Below are 13148 nucleotides of genomic sequence, written 5' to 3'. Positions count from 1 at the left end.
TTCTCAAACATGATGCTTGTTGGCAATAGTCTCTACTACCTTGGCTGGAAGACCTTCCCTCCTCGGAACAACCTCTGCCATGGCAGTATGAGCTTGCACCACTGAGATGCATTTTCAGCTCTGAGCATAGATGAGCCTCAGGGTAAAGGTTAGGAAGACCTTTCATCTGAGCATAGATGAGCCTCAGGGTAAAGGTTAAACTCTTCACAGGAAGAGTTAAAGCAGTTGGCTTGTGAAATCCCAGCACTGCAGATGTGGTCTGGGTTCACGTTCCCAGATCAGCACACTGAGGAGTCTGATAAGCCACGTACAGCACAACCCTCCTTTACATGGATGGGGCACCCAAGACAGCAAGTGGGTTGAAACACTGTCCCACAGCACATCTGCAAGCAGAGGAGTTGCACAATCCCTTTGTTTTCATTAAATAAAGTACATCCAAATAGTTTGTCATTGGTAGATGCAGCCAAAGTTCATTGTGTCCCCAGCTCAGTGCTCCAAGCCTGGGCTTGGAGGGTCCAGCAACCCCAGAACTGATGCCATGGATGTTTTTGAAGACCAGAAGTTAGCAAAGAACAGTAAGAATGGTGTCTGTTCCCTGGAATAGTGGGAAAGCTGTGATCTGTCAGTGTCTCTTCATGTGTGGACAGAGACCAAATCAACATCACTGGTCTGCACTGGTGAAGTACCAATAGCTGCTCAACACTTTTTGCAAGCCCTAAGGCTAAAGAAGCAAAAAAGGCAGAAAAATGATGAAACAATCCTGAAAACGTTGACTTTCTCATTTATTTGTGTCCTGGCTTGCAGATGTTTGGTATCTTTCTTTTCTGTGCAATCAAGCTGACTAGAAGCCTGCTGCTGCAGCTCATCCATTGCCTGGGATGCACTCACCATGCCAGAAGAAGGGGAAAATGCTGCAAGTCTCCAGATGAAACCTTGGGGATCAGTAGCACCCAGTGGCTCCAGCAGTATCAATATGACTTTGCCATGTCTCTTCTTCCTTCATGATGTGGATGTTTAGACCTTGACCAGGCTTTTTCTAACCACAAAGGTGTTAATCAAAGAGGAGTGTCCCTGAAGTCGTGTTTCTAAGGTCTTCTGAGCAGCATTTCCCCCTCTTGAAGTTCAGAACCTTGTTGAAACTCCATTGCTTGGATCTGTTTGTTTCCCAACACACAGCAGCAAGATCAAGTGGGCTTCCATGATTAGAAGCCAGCAGCTATTTGAGAAAACCCAAGAGGAATGTAACATCTCAGTGCTTGGCCCAAGATCTGACATCAGAAACCCAGGAAGTCTGTGCAGTTGTAGCTATATTAAGATTAGAGTACTCCCTGATGGGAAGGGTAGATTATTTTAGTTGGCTAGTTATTGAAAGCAACTAATTTTCACCACTTACCTCCAGTAAGTTGAGTCCAACAACCTGCTTCTGATAAAGCAGAACTCACACTTTGTTGAACCCTTCAGGAGCTGAGATAGACAACTCAGCACGTTTCCCCTTGCCCTACATGTTAACCTAGACACCCTGGAGAGAGTTTTGCCTTTGCATAGGTTTCCACTTTGCATCCCATTGTACCTTTTCCTGCTGGATTGGATTTTCTCACAGCAGAGGACCTCTGAAGACACTCAACAACTGAGTTGCTGAAATAAAAATATCCAGTGTCTACTGAGATGACCTTATAGTGAGGGCACACAGGTCTTGCTCCAGAAAGATGTGGAGTTCTTCTAATTGCTTTTGTTTCCTTTCTACATTCTCCCTTCATCTTTATTGCCCTTTAAAAATGCCTGATGTTAGTGTCACAGCACAGGTCTTCTCAATACCATGCAGAAAAGGAGCATTATCTTCTTGTTCCCCCTTGCTGCTCAATGTAGACAGCAAACAGTTGTGTCAGCCTTTTCTCAGCAGCATGTACTGGGGGTCCATGTTGAATTATTTACCTCTTTTAATTCCCTAATCCTCTGCCACATGACTTCTTTTCCAGAATTCAGGCTGCCATACTGGAGGTCTGTGCTGAGTCTGCTCTTTCTTGAGTGCAGCTTTTGCATTTGGCTTTATTCAAATAGACCTTCTCAGCCAACTATTGTAAGTGCTCTTAGGTGCAAGTTATCCAGGCCTGCTGATTTTAAATGTTTATCTCTTGTAGATGTTGTTTAACATCTGCCTTTGTTAATAATGGACTGGAAAAAAGCTTCTTCATCATCAGCAGAGACATGCACATTGCCCTGCTGCTTTCCAAATACAGATTCAAATCACACGTTGAACTTCTCTCTACTGGTCTGTACCATCTGCAAGGTTTTGTTTGTTGTAATGCCTTTTTTGTTTGTTTTCTTTAAAAAACCTAACAATAACCAACCAAAACCCAAAGCCAAGAAACCAACCAAAAAAAAACCAAAACCAAAAGCAAAACAACCCTGAAAATGCTAACTACTCATTCATCTCTTATTCTTACCAGCTGCAGCTTTTTCCTGGTGCCTTGAGGTTCCCATATAATGCTTTGAAGCAGCTTTTCTATTTCTTCATGTATAATGTAGTAATCAGTACAGGTTAGGAGGTGATCTGCTAGAGAGCAGCTCTGTGGAGAAGAACCTTGGAGTCCTGGTAGACGATAAATTATCCATGGGACAGCAACGTGCCCTTGTGGCCAAGAAGGTCAATGGTATCTTGGGGTGCATTAAGAGGAGTGTCTTGAGCAGATCAAGGGAGGTTTTCCTCCCCCTCTACTCAGCCCTGGTGAGACCTCACTTGGAGTGTTGTGTCCAGTTCTGGGCTCCCCAGTTCAAAAGGGACAGGGATTTACTTGAGAGAGTCCAACAGAGGCTGTGAGTATGATGAAGGGACTGGAACAGTTGTCTGATGAGGAAAGGCTGAGAGACCTGGAGCTCTTCAGTCTAGAGAGGAGAAGACTGAGGGGGGACCTGATTAATGTCTACAAATACATGAGGGCATCAAGAAGGCAGGGACAAGCTCTTTTCACTTGTGCCCTGTGATAGGACAAGGGGCAATGGGTTCAAACTCAAGCACAGGAAGTTTCACCTCAACATGAGGAAGAACTTCTTTACTGTGAAGGTGACAGAGCCCTGGGACAGGCTGCCCAGAGAGGTTGTGGAGTCTCCTTCTCTGGAGACATTCAAGGCCTGTCTGGATGCCTTTCTGACTGACCTGCCCTAGTCGTGGGTTTTTTGATTTGTTGGGGTTATTTTGGTCCTCCTCCAGCAGGAGGGTTGGACTCCATGATCTTTGGAGGTCCCTTCCAAGCCCTAATATTCTGTGATTCTGTAAATCACCTCCATTTAGTAAATATTGTTGGATTGGGGTTGCTGGTTTACTTATTTATTTTGACTTCCAATTCCCCCTTGTAATTCATGGTTGAACTGAGATTGAGTTTTACTCAAAGTTAATTATTTGGATTGGGAACTCATGCTTGGCTTGCTTGGTTGTCTTTTTTGGCCACTTGGCCTGTCCTTCCAGAAGAACCATGACCTGTCTCAGCACTGGGTGCAAACAGGGCAACCAGGGGCAGGTGGTGAAGGAGATACCATCAGGTGGTGGAGGAGAAGGAGGGCAAGAAGGTTATGTCTCAGGAAGGACACACAGGTCACAAGAGGAGTGAAGACAAATTTTATTACAGAAGTATAATTCAGGGGACCATGGGATTATTTTAACTGGGTACCACAAAATGCTAGAGTTGCTTTCTGGAAAATCTAGTCAGAGGTGGCAAAAAGATAAGATCATCTTAATAACATCATTTAGGAAGTGTAGGCATCTGCTCCCTGCAAAGGTATGGAGGATCAACAGAGAAGAGCACATAAATAAGTACAGCAATCAATGGGCTACAATTGTTACCTCAAAAAACATTTTTGAATAAACATTCTAATCAGTGCAGTGAAATTTCCCACAGTTCACAGGGAGGATTTGAGAGGAGAACTTGATTCATTTCTTGGGGAGATAGTTTTAATGTGGTTGTGAACAAATAAGCTGAGCTGTTTCATTCACAATGTTATGGTTAGTCCAATTAATAATAGCAGAGAAAAAGAAATATGCCTCATATTAAACTCAGCTTTCAGAAAGTGGAACACATGCAAATGGGGATCTCCTGTTTGGTGTCACTGTTTCTAGAGATATGTCTGTGTTTATAGAACATATTCCTGTTCATGTGACTTGGATGGCAAGCTCCAAGCCTTGGCTGGCTTTTGTCAGTTAATGTTTTTAGCAAACTCTTGGAATACACTTGTGTGTCCATGCTTGAATTGTTACTGTGGTGAATGCCTTTTGTGGGAGACCTGTGACCTCCAGGAGTTCATAACATGGCCAAGAAACCTCTGCCTAAGATAAAACTTGGGAGGGAAGAAGCACTGGATGTTGGTTTTTTTAATTCTTCTTTTTAATTTTTAATGGTGCACCTCAATAGCTTCAAGGTGCTTTGTGGTTATTTCTTCTAAGGTTTTTTGTGTCTAGACACTTTGACAGCAGCTTGAGCTATTGCAGAGGGATTTTTAAAGGGGTTTTAAATCTGCTTGTATAGTTCACCTCTATGTACATCCAGAGTTTCTGGAAGCCATGAGATTTGTCCTCCTTGGCTGGATACATTTGGCTGGACTTGTTAGGTGAACATGTGAGCTGCTGGGCTTTATCAATACAGAGGAACTAAAATGAGGAAATCATGGGGGTTTTAAGAAGCTTTTTTTATCATTTGTCATTGTTTTTTGCAGATCAAAGCTGTATTTTTACCTTTCTATTTCACCACAAACATGTACATCCAAGAGATATTAGAACCTGACACTGAGGGAGTTGGAAGGTATAGAGGGGGACACCCTTTTCAGATAGTTCTTCTGCTTCTTCTAATGGACAATCTTGTTTCTTTCAGTTTATTTTCCCCATTCAGATGTGACTCTGCAACACAAAGTTCACTAGAATGTGGGTTCACCTGCCACACTGATATTACTGGAATTTGCTCAAAGGTGATTTTTGTTCTTAAGACTTAGATAAGGAAGCCAGAAGAGTTACACTTGGTTTCTGCTCCTAACCTTCTTCTTGACCTTCTGTGCTTGCAAAATCAGAATTTCTCAGCCTTTTTTTCCCTATTTTAGTCTATTTTTCATGTCAAGCATTCAGAGCAGGGGCTGAGCACGTAGGCAACTCCTTTTGCATGTGGCTGCTGCTCATGTCAGGCTGCAAGTAACCCAAACAATCAACTGGAACCAAACTTTTGTTTTGGTCGGAGGACAAGAGGCAAGTGATCCCTGGTAGACTTTTCACTGGAGCAGATGTGTCCATTTGGGGGTAAAAGCCCTTGAAGAAGCTGGAGAGAATCCCAGCATGGCCAGAAGAATGATGAAAGGTCTGAAAAATGCTGGGGGGTGGGGGTGGGGGGTGGAAATGAAAGAACTGGGCATGTTTATTCTGAAAAAGAAAACAGAGAAGGGAGAAATCACAACTTGTATATAATATATTAAAAGATGAGTGTAAATAAGAAGCAGGGGCAAAAAATCTGTTGTCCATAACCAGTCTGGATAGAACTAGAAATCTGGGCTTTAAATTGCAGCTACAGAAATGTAGTGTTTTACAAAATGCACAAAGGCTTTCTGATGGGCAGCACAGAGAAGCTTGGGAATCAGTGATGGACAATAAAGACACTATGTGGGCTTTCTCTAGGGACACTTGAGAAAGGATGGGACAAAAGCTTATCATCAGATACCATTACTGGGACTTTTTCTTCTTACATATCATATCTTGATAAAATAGTTGATCCCTATGGAGCCTCCTCATCTTTGGTGTTTTTTCTTTGCCTTCAATCTGTGAACACGATAGTCAGACTGTTCAAAGAAGAAGCCAAAGAATTGCACCTGCTCCCTTTTGTCTTGGCCAACCTTCACACAGGATCACAGACTGGTTCAGGTCAGAAGGGACCTCTGGAGGTCAGTGGTTTGACTGTGTGGAATTCAGTCTGGCCCCAACCATTAGTTTCTGGTTTGTACCTGCAGTACAAACAGACCTGAGTGATTTCATAGAATCATAGAATCATAGAATCTCAGGGGCTGGAAGGGACCTGAGAGATCATCTAGTCCAACCCCCCTGCCAGAGCAGGGTCACCTAGAGTACATCACACAGGAACTCATCCAGGTGGGTTTTGAATGTCTCCAGAGAAGGAGACTCCACAACCTCCCTGGGCAGTCTGTTCCAGGGCTCTGTCACTCTTACAGTAAAAAAATTTTTTCAGATATTCACCTTGAACCTCCTATGCTCCAATTTACACCCCTTACCCCTTGTCCTATCACTGGTCATCACTGAGAAAAGCCTAACTCCATCTTCCTGACACTCACCCCTTACATATTTGTAAACATTGATGAGGTCACCCCTCAGTCTCCTTTTCTCCAAGCTCAACAGACCTCTATCAGTCCACTGATAGCAACATGCCTTGGTCTTTGTTTCCAACATTAGACCAAATGTATAACTTATAGAATCATAGAATCATAGAATCATAGAATCTTAGGGGCTGGAAGGGACCTCGAGAGATCATCTAGTCCAACCCCCCTGCCAGAGCAGGGTCACCTAGAGTACATCACACAGGAACTCATCCAGGTGGGTTTTGAATGTCTCCAGTGAGGGAGACTCCACAACCTCCCTGGGCAGTCTGTTCCAGTGCTCTGTCACTCTTACAGTAAAAAAATTTTTTCGGATATTCACCTTGAACTTCCTATGCTCCAATTTACACCCATTACCCCTTGTCCTATCACTGGTCATCACTGAGAAAAGCCTAACTCCGTCCCCCTGACACTCACCCCTTACATATTTGTAAACATTGATGAGGTCACCCCTCAGTCTCCTTTTCTCCAAGCTAAAGAGACCCAGCTCCCTCAGCCTTTCCTCATAAGGGAGATGTTCCACTCCCCTAATCATCTTCGTAGCTCTGCGCTGGACTCTTTCGAGCAGTTCCCTGTCCTTTTTGAACTGAGGGGCCCAGAACTGGACACAATACTCCAGATGTGGCCTCACCAATGCAGAATAGAGGGGGAGGAGAACCTCTCTTGACCTACTAACCACACCCTTTCTAATGCACCCCAGGATGCCATTGGCCTTCTTGGCCACAAGGGCACATTGCTGGCTCATGGTCATCCTCCTGTCTACCAGGACCCCCAGGTCTCTTTCACCTACACTACTCTCCAGCAGTTCAGCCCCCAACCTGTACTGGGACATGGTGTTGTTCTTCCCCAAATGTAAAACTCTGCACTTCCCCTTGTTGAATTTCATCAGGTTTCTCCCCGCCCAACTCTCCAACCTATCTAAGTCTCTCTGAATGGCAGCACAGCCTTCTGGTGTGTCAGCCACTCCTCCCAGCTTAGTGCCATCAGCATACTTGCTGAGGGTACATTCTATACCCTCATCCAGGTCGTTGATGAAGATGTTGAACAACACCGGTCCCAGTACCGACCCCTGTGGGACTCCACTAGTCACACACACATTTGAAGAGCCTCTTCTGGTAAACCATACCAGCCAATGTGAAACCATTCCCAAACAGTGTTTATATTCTAATCCACATTTGTCTCATTGGAGAAATCAGTCACAGGAATTTGTTAAGCCTTTTTTTTTCTTTTTTTTTTCCCTCCATTAAATATTGATCCTGTGGACTCTTCAGGGCATTGCTCAAAGTGCCATTGCACTAGATTTGGGAACTCCTCCTCCTCTACACCCCACCCAAAGGCTCACAGCTTTCTGGGGCCATCTCAGCATATCTGAGTTCAGCCCAGATTTTCTTCAGTGTTGTGGGAGGTGGACTTTGTGGGTGGTAATATCTGGGTTGGTTCCAGGAGGAAAACAAGGCTCTGGTGCCACAACTGGAGTGAGCTGAAGCAACAGGAGATGCAGTAAAGAGTGGGCAGGACTGTGTGAGGGCCCCCTGTGTTTGCCCAGGACAAGAATCAGAGCTGGCTGGGTGGAGGCTTTGTAAGGAGCTAAGATCCTAGAGACAGAAATGAGGCAAAGCAACTCATGGGTTCTGTTGAGAGATCCCCTCAGGGCTTTCTAGGTTTTTCTGAGCCTGTCATTGAATTAGAGACTTTTCTTCTGGGTGAAGCACTCAAGAGGTGGCTACTCAGGAGTTGACTGGGGGCTGAATGGACAGAAGTTCAGGATAGGATGACCAGGTTACCTGCACATTCTGCTGAAGCATTTTGAACAACAGCATTTCAAAGTCAATGTATCTTGAAAACAACAACCTGTAAACAGATGAGACCACTTACTAATCTGTCAGTTAACTTCTTGATAGGGATCTTGCCATGTGCCATCTCACATTTGCTCTTGGAGTACTCTGGGGATGGATGGGACTGACTGAAGGAGAATCATTCAGCTTAAGCATGAGCCCAGCTCTGTGGGGTTTGCTTCATTTCACTTTAGATACTTGCAGTGTAGACTTCCACCCCCTCAGCCAGCTGCATAAGGCTCCCTGGATGAAGCAGCATAGGGTAAGATTCCTCTAACCTATTTTAGACATGTTTGAAGTGACTCATGCCCTAGAAGTGCCTGCCTCTTTCTTGAGGTGAGGAAGGATGATCAATGTGCAGTAGTCACATGTAGATGTGCACCTTGTTCACAGGTACTTTTGGCCCAATAGATCCTCATATCAGATTTCAGAGTCCTGGGGATCGAGCAGTTTTGGATTTGCAAATCTTTTGTATTTGTACTATTGCTGTCATTGACTGAGCAGAAGCTTTGGAGGTGAATTCCCTCCAGAAGGTTTAATCAGTTTGGTAGTTAAGATTCTAAAGAACCTATAAGAAAAGGAGCAGAATTTTCCTCATCCAGGCTTTCCTCATCCAAAGATAAAAGCAAATTAAGAGCCATCAACAACCAGTAATTCAAAGAAAACTACCAGTTACCTTGTTGCCCTCCAATTTTTACAGAAGTCAGGTAGTGAAGTCCCCTTTATAACTTCCTTTACTGCTGCTGTGGACTCTTGAGATAATCACTATTGTTCCTTACTTATTTTTTCTTAGCAAGAACAGAGATAACACTTTGCTCTTTGAGATGAACTGTAGATCTAAACACCACTGATCTCAGTCTTGCAACGTCCCTCCATTTCTGCAGTAGCCTGAATTCAAATCTTTCATCTGAACTTCCGGGAAGGGGAATTCATACTTGCCTACTCCAGATGGTAATTTAAAGTGATGCTTCTCTTTTAATCACTGTGTCATGACTCCAGAGCCAGAGCATCACTATAGAAGCATAGAATTCTAGAATGGTTTGGCTTGGAAAGGACCTTAAAGATCATCTAGTTCCAACCCCCTGCCATGGGCAGGGACACCTCCCACCAGCCCAGGTTGCTCCAAGCCCCATCCAGCCTGCCCTTCAACACTGCCAGGGATGAGGCAGACACAGCTTCTCTGGACAACATGTTCTAGTGTCTCACCACCCTCACACTGAAGAATTTCTTTGTAATGTCTGACCTAAATCTCCCCTCCTGCGGTTTTAATCCATTATCTCTTGTCCTCTCACTACACACCCTGGTAAAAAAGTCTCTCCCCAGCTTTTCTGGAGCCCCTCCAGGCACTGGAAGGTGCTCTAAGGTCTCCCTGGAGCCTTCTCTTCTCCAGGCTGAACATCCCCAGCTCTCTCAGCCTGTCTTTGTAGGAGATTTCTTCCCTAAATCCCTAGTTCAGCTCTGCTTTCCAAGAGGGGCATATACAAGCTTGTCACTAAGGAGTTAAGCAACACAGCTGCTCAGCTTCCTTTTCCTTCTGGTTCTCTGAGCATTTTGCAAAACACTCCACGTTTCCTTGATCTTCCAACCCCTCACATAGAAAGACAACAATTAGAATAAATGAACTCTCCATGATTCCAGGCTGCTGGATCAATTTGGCCAAGTTGCTTTTGTTTAACGGGGCCTGCTTAGACGAGCTGGGAAAAAAACATCTGCTTTCCTTGTCAAATGATAGATCTGTTATTGGCATGATTATCTTTGGCAGAAGCAGAACATGGAGTGGTTTGAACAGCAAAGTGGGAATCAGGATACTTGGGTTTTTGCCTGGACCTCTTTTCTTTGGAAAAGTCTCCTAGGAACATGTGCTGCTGCCCGTGCTCTGCAAGTCCCTCACCATGGCTGGTTGCAGAGTCCTGTGTTTACAGCATGAGTGGAGGTCATAGCAGAAAGGAACTTAATTCTGCTGAAAACCATTGCTTTTGCAAGTTCTTTATTGATCCTACAAAGGCCACACAGGGTATTTGGTATGTTTTGAACTTGGTCTTATCTCTCAGTTGAAGGCTGTCTTACTGGTACCAACACTTCCTTCCCCTTCCTGCCCCTTGCTGTTTGTAACGTGGGTTTGGATTCTTAGAGAAAAAATCCTTTAGAAGAGAAAATAATTATAATACTCCATAAATAACTTCTTCCCTTCCCTTGACCACCAGAGCTTTTGCAGCTTCTGGCAGTGTTATTGTTGGAAATTGTGCTACCTGTCACTATAGCTAAAAAATCCTGTGTTGGTGTCTTCCTCTGGTGCATTCCCTTTGCTCATTTTTGTACACTGTATTTTTTTTTTTGGCTCACCCAGAGGGCTTTTGGGAATAAAACTGTGGCTACCTTAGGATGTTTGAAAGGAAGAAATTAAAAAGAAACTGAAAATCTCATTTTAAGACAGAGTTTAATGAAGTTATAGAATAAATGAAAGTCAAGTCTGTTGCCCAAGAAGTTTCTTCAGCCCTGTGTTCCTACAAATAATGAGCACAAATGAAAATCCCTGGACTGAAATTAATGGGAAGCTCCTTTGGCAACTAGTCAGAAGTAGCTCCTTTGGGTTATGCTACTGAGGCTTGAAATAAGATCTACCTGCTTCTCCTTTGCTGTTCACAGGAAAAGGCTTGAAAACTCCATCTCCACATAAAGCAGTAACTAAAGTCATGTTATGGAAACAGTAAGAAGACAACTGATGCTCTTGTCTGCATTGCTACCTTCACAGAAGCTATCATAGAATCATAGAATGGCTTGAGTTGGAAGAGACCTTAATTATCACCTAGTTCCAACTCCCCTGCATGGGTAGGGACACCTCCCACCAGCCCAGGCTGCTCCAAGCCCCATCCAACCTGCCCTTCAAAACTTCCAGGGATCCACAACTCCCCTGGGCAACCTGTTCCAGTGTCTCACCACTCTCATAGTGAAACATTTCCTCTTAAATGTCTAGTCTTAATCTCCCCTCTTTGAGTTAAATCCATTCACCCTTACCCTCTCACTACAAAGTCCTGTAAAAAGCCCCTCTCCAGCTTTCCTGGAGCCCCTTCAGGCACTGGAAGGTGCTCTAAGGTCTCCCTGGAGCCTTCTCTTCTCCAAGCTGAACACCCCAACTCTCCCAGCCTGGCTCCAGAGCAGAGCTGCTCCAGCCCTCAGATCATCTTCATGGACCTTCTCTGAACTCTCTTCAGGAGATTCATGTCCTTCTTATGTTGGGAGCTCCCAAACTGGACACAGTTCTTCAAGTGGGGTCTCATGAGGGTAAAGGGGCAGAATCACTTCCCTTGACCTGCAGGGCAGTGATGGTAGAGGACATCTTTGTTCAGATAACTAGAAGTGTAACTGTGTGTCACTGTTGTGGGACAAGTAAGCTGAATGAAAATGGGTGAGGGATGTGATTTCATCTTCTGTAGGTTTTTTAATTCTACTCCATCCTTGTTTGACTCCAAATCCTGTTGTCACTGTAGTCACCCTAGTTCCCATCTCTTCTGGAGACTCCATATGATGAGCTCCAGGTGATCCCAGGAACACTCCTCAGAACTAGCAAGAGAAACAGAGGTGCTGAGGCTCACTTCATTTCTTGTGCTCCCTTTCTGCTGTTTACCTGCAGCTGTGGCTTTGCTGTGAATCCCACCTGCCTTTGAGGATCTGCCTTGGAGGAGCAAAGGTGTTGGCCCATGGTTAGCCTGGGCCTGCTAGGACAGACAGCTTAGATGAGATTAAACCTCTCTGCAGTTTCTTCAGCCTGTGGCAACCCTTGGAATTATATTTAATTAAGAGTGTACACAATTCTGCAGTAGCAGAATGTGCAATAATCCTCTAAAAACTGTTGGGATCCGGTGAGAAGGAAAACTCTCATTAATAAAGACTTTGGGGATAATTCCACACAGGGGTTGCTGCAGAATTCAGAGCTGCAGGAAATCATGTCCAGAAAAACATGTCCTTCATCTTTCTACTCAGGACTTCAGAGGAAAAATGACCCCTAGACAAACCCACCACAATTTCTGACATGGTATCTTGGGCGTGCCAGGAGAGCTTAGCAAAGGTAGGGTTACTGACTGTCAGCTTCCCCCACAATGGAATACTGTGTCCAGTTCAGGAGCCCCCAACATAAGAGGGACACAGAGCTCCTGGAGAGAGTCCAGAGAAGGGCCATGAAGATGATCCAAGGTCTGGAGTAGCTTTGCTATGGAAACAGGCTGAGAGAGTTGGGGTGTTCAGCCTGGAGAAGAGAAGGCTCCAGGGAGACCTTAGAGCACCTTCCAGTGCCTGAAGGGGCTCCAGGAAAGCTGGGGAGGGGGTTTTTACCAGGGTGTGTAGTGAGAGGACAAGGGGTAATGGATAAAAATTTGAACAGGGAAGATTTAGGTCAGACATTAGGAGGAATTTCTTTAGTGTGAGGGTGGTGAGACCCTGGCACAGGTTGCCCAGGAAAGTTGTAGAAGCCTCACCCCCAGATGTTGAAGACCAAGTTAGATGGGAGCAACTTGGTGTAGTGGGAGGTGTCCATGGGGGTTGGAACTAGATGATGTTTAAGGTCCCTTCCAATCCAAACCAGCTCTTGAGGGGTCTTATCAGCCATGAGGATTTTTGTCACCTGGGAGGTGATTTAAAGCAGCTGAGCTTGCTGCACTGCTCACCATCATACCAGCTGAGCTGATGGCCTACCAGCAGAAAAAAACACTTTTGTGTTTCCTAATGATGCCCAAAACTGTGGGTTTTAGTTATTTATTTCTCCCTCCACCTCTCCAGCTGGCTTTGTTAGTCCACAACATTGACAGCTGAGATATGTGAGGGTTATTAGTGTTAGCACTGGGGAGGTAGAAGGGAAGTTGCTGAGATGGTTTGGGTTGTTTATTACTTGTTTAGTTAATATGGAAAAGGAGCCATAAACTAGAAAGCCTCCAATGTCAATCTGTTTGTTGACCTTGATGA

This window comes from Chaetura pelagica, unplaced genomic scaffold (assembly GCF_000747805.2).
Source record: "Chaetura pelagica isolate M959 unplaced genomic scaffold, ChaPel_1.0 scaffold130, whole genome shotgun sequence".
Taxonomy (NCBI): Eukaryota; Metazoa; Chordata; class Aves; order Apodiformes; family Apodidae; genus Chaetura; species Chaetura pelagica.
This window is presented reverse-complemented; position numbering follows the sequence as displayed.